Source organism: Rhamphochromis longiceps, linkage group LG10 (assembly GCF_057381845.1).
Source record: "Rhamphochromis longiceps isolate RC_006_pf linkage group LG10, R_longiceps_female_GT1.1, whole genome shotgun sequence".
NCBI classification, from domain to species: domain Eukaryota; kingdom Metazoa; phylum Chordata; class Actinopteri; order Cichliformes; family Cichlidae; genus Rhamphochromis; species Rhamphochromis longiceps.
In genome coordinates, this window is record NC_140566.1 from 29,906,889 (window position 1) to 29,911,572 (window position 4,684).

The window sequence follows — 4,684 nt, forward strand, 5'->3', positions numbered from 1 at the left end:
CTTTCTGTTTATGAGGTTCCAACCAGGGCTATTATAGTTGACTAGTACACTAAAACCAGGTGTGAGACAACATTTTAACTCACTGAAGTAAAAGTAGTTCTAGCATGAGACTTTACTAAAGTTGCTCAAATTTGTCAACAAGCATCAGAAGGCTTTGGTTCATGTGTTTTCTGTCACGACAGGGATTTTCATGCTGTGATGGACGTCACCTGTCCAGATCCAGGTGTACCCCCGCCTCTTGCTTTATAACAGCTGAGAGACTCCAGAGTGGTGAGCTTGAACTGGAAAGGCTCTTACACGGATGGATGAATGGAGGTGGATGTGTTCCCGTCACGAGGAGTTTTATTCTAGACTTCTTAAATCTCGACCCTTAGAAATACAACCAACAATCATAAAGAAAACTAAAATTACCAACTTTATTTAAAAAGCACTTTAAAACAGCCACAGGAAAAAAATGAATTAATACACTAAAAACTCTGAAAACACCAAGAAAAACAACTATAATCAAAACAGAGTTTCAAAAATGGACAACTGTGCAAAGGTGATCTATTCCATAACGGAGGGGCAGCAATCAAGAATGCTCTGTCCCCCAGCTGAGCTTGCGCTTAGATTTCTGTATAGGTTGGAGGAACTGGTCATATGACCTGAGGGCTTGAAAAAGTACAAGGAAAGACCAATTAAGGATTTAAAACAAAGTACAAGAACTTTTCAGAGTGAGAGAAGAGAAAAGTGTGAGAAAAGTCCAATCTCGAAAGCCACAGAAAGTAAGATAAAGCTTTTACATAAAAATGTAGAAGCTTTGGTTCAAACCTGTTTTGTTTTGCATGCCCCGGATTGTCGTATAGGCCGGATTAGAAGGTGATAAAGCTGTCAGATGTCACACAGTTGACTGCAGATTCTTTTTCATCGTTTTTAATCCAGACTTTTTGATCATAAGAAGTTGCTAATCAGGAGCTATTAGTGCTCTGATCTGTAAAACAGTGCTGCTCTTTATCTTCAAGCCTCTTTCAAAATAAAAAAATGCAGCATGTGAGTCAGAAGACGTGTGTCTAAGTCTGCATTTGTGCCTTGAATATGGCTAAAACTGAAAATGTGGAAAAACTGGTTTTCTCAGATGACTCAAAGGAGACTTTTTACTTACTTTACTGGCAAAGAAAATGAATGCACTGCTTCAACTACATATTATTTTTAAAGATGCAAATGATTTTCCCGGAGCTGGCTCGCTGTGCGATGTTCTGGACTGGTATGAAAAGGCTGGACGCAAAGCTTCACGTTCATGGAAACTATGATGCAGGACAGCTTTTCTTCCATTGTAAAAGAAGTAAAGATGTCGAAAGAGTGCACGCAGAAGCAGCTTTGGTTGGTTTGAGGAAATATTGATGACTTTTTTTGTATTTTCCAGCCTGCATGTCAAACATTTCCTCACGTTTCGTTGGATCTGTGAGGGTTAAGGAAAGCCCTGAGCTGAGGCCTGTGAGAGATGAATGCACTGAGTTTACAAAGTGAATTCTGGACATAATTTCCTCTGAAAGCTTTATTGTGTTTGAATTTTATTTATGAAGACCAAAAAACGCCTTGTCTATAACAATTATTATATTATAGTGTCATATGACGTTAATATGAGATGATTCTCCCTGAAGATTTCAGCTGGTCCTCACAGATTGGACTTTTATTTATTAAATCTAATGTCAAAAAAAGAAAAGGATATATAAGTAAATGTTTAAATGAAATTGGTCTAAAAGCTCTCACTGCCTACTGCTACCTTGTTTTTAGTGTAAATAATAACTAATTACTCAAAGTGCACTTTAATTTTGAATTTTTACTGCTAAATTTAATGATGCTTAATTTAAAAAATTGGATTTTGGGTCATTTTTGTAACCAGTTTTTACAGCAGCTGTATAACATTTTACAAACTAAACAAGTGATGACTCATATATGATGACAGAGGTTTTATTCTTGCACTTTTCTCTCAATTAGCCACTAAAAACTGACTCAAGTGCACAGTTTGAGCTTTTATTTTCTTGTTATTTTCCTGGAGAACGAGAAAAAGGAGACGAGGCTTTGCACCCGAAACATTAAATCTCAGTTTACTTTCATTTAAGTTAAATCACGGTCTCTCCCTGCAGAAAACAATCGGAAAATCCTCTCATAACCACGTGGATCCAGAGGGGGAAGTGAGATTTCATACTTGCATATATGAGAAAAATTAATGGGAAATAAATAAATGAAAATAGAGAAGGCAGAAAAGTCCCTTAATTCTTTAAAGGTCTGGAATCAGAGCTTTGATAAACATCTAGTTTACATCGTTACATCCACCCAGTTATTTACAGTAGGTACAACGTTTGTCATCAATGTTTTAGTAAGCTGAAATAAAATACTGTCCACTTTGTTAGGTACACCTGTTGAAGTGCTAGTTAGCACAAATATTTAATCAGCCAATCCCACGGCAGGAAGTCAGTGCATGTAGGCATGTACACGACCTACTGAGCATCAGAATGAGGAAGAAAGGTGATTCAAGTGGCTTTAAGTGACAGACTGGCTGGTCTGAGTACTTCATGGATTGCTACAAAACCATTTGTAGGGTTTACAGAGACTGATTCGAGAAAGAGAAAATATCCAGCATCCAGTGTGACTGCTTCAAGCTAATAGGAAGGCAACGGTAACTCAAATAACCACTTTTAAAAACTGTGGTATGTAGAAGAGCATCTCTGCAGGCTGAATCTTGAAGCAGATGGGCTACGGCAGCAGAAGACCACGCCGGGTGCCACTACTGTCTGCTAAGAACAGGAAATTGGAACTACAGGTCACACGGGCTCACCAAAATTAGATCATAGAAGATTCTTGAGAAACATTGCATGATCTGATGAGGCTCAATTTCTGCTGCAACATTTGGATGGATGGGTCAGAATTTGGCATGTATCTGACCCAATCAATCCCTTTATGAGCACAGTGCACCCTTCTTCTGATAGTTGCTTTCAGCAAGACAAAGTACTGTGTCACAAAGCTCAAATCACCTAAAACTAGTTTCTTGAACATAACACTGAGTTTTGTGTATTCAAACAGCCTCCGCAGCCATCAGCTCTCAATCTGTTGGAGCACCTCTGGGATGTGGTGAAACAGAAGATTCACGTCATGGATGTGCAGCAAGTGTGATGTCATCATGTCAATATGATGAGGAATGTGTCCGGCACCTTCTTGAATCTGTGCCATAAGAAATTAAGGCAGCCATGAGAGCAAAATGAGGTTTAACTTGGCAAGCTGTAACTAATAAAGTCTAAAGACATGCACGTCTTTAGACTGTGGCAGGAGGCCCAGAGAGAGCTCACTCCGACACAGGAAGAATGGTGGATGCAAATCCACACTTAAAGACCCCAAATGACTCGTGGATTCAAACCCAGCCCCTATCCTGCTGCGCAGGTCTGGTCAACTCTCCTGAAATCTAATCATTCTTACTGGTATACTAATAATATTTGTTTCCAGTGACTCAGCATCTGTGGACAATGCCAAAAGATAAGACGGTGGTTCGTATTTGTAGAGGCGCAGTTCCTCCAGTGCTCAGGTTTAAAGTTATCATACCGTGCCTTCATATCTTTTCCACACAGGTGATTTTTTTTTTCCCTTAGATATCTTGCCATCATTCATCTTCTATTAGACACCTTCCTTCATTTTACCTCCATACTTTTATGCATTATGTTGCATTCAGGCCCTAGAGAAAGGATTCCTCTTTTTAGTATGTATTTATGAGCAGATGGAGCTCTTCACTTCATCACGCCATCACAGGAGGGATTGTAATAAAATGTAGTAGTTTTTTTTCCTAAGCAAACTACTGCAGACAGATTTTATAAAGATGATTACCGATCAGATATTTGAGCAGTTAGAGATTCAGGATTTTACCCTTTCTGCTTCAGCGTGTGCAGACTGTGCTCCATCACGTCACCGATCCTGCCGACTTCAGTACAACATCGAGTGCTTTCTGCACAGCACCAAAAACACCACCATTATCAGTTACAGACTGTAGCTCCTAGGCCATCCTCACTACAGCATAACTATCAGCTGACGGTCATCTCACTGCTTTACAACCATCACAATTACACATGCACCACATCATCAGATTAAACACCACCTGATCCACCCTTGTCTTTCGGCCCTTCCTTTTCGGTACGTCTAGCCTCCCAGAACTTCTATTTGCTTTCTTCATATTTCTGACTAGCCCATACTCCTGCTGAATCCTTTTCTGTACTTCCTCGTTCCACCACCAAGACTTCTACCCTTTCGTCCTCTTTCCAGACAATGCACCAAATACCTTCTTGACAATTTCCCAGTCATCTGATAACTCTTCAGAGTTCATCTAAACTCTTCCCGGAACTCTGTGCAACATTCTTCCTTCTTTAACTTCTGTTATTTAATTTTCACTTCCTTTTCTAGCTTCATTCTCCCCTGACTCCCCTGTGTGCCCCTCCCTCCGCCCTTATATACCACCCTCTGTTCTTCAGTTTAGTTTGGTTTCATTGAAGAGAAAAAGGTTTAAAATATAACTGATACTGTTAGCCTCAGGCAGAAAGCGCTCACTTTTATTCATGAAATCCTCCTTTTGTTTGCTGTCTGTTGGTAGAAGTTATGTGTAGTTCGTCTGGTCGTTCTATAGGGGGCAGCAGCAGCCGCACCCATATTTGTTTGTACCCGC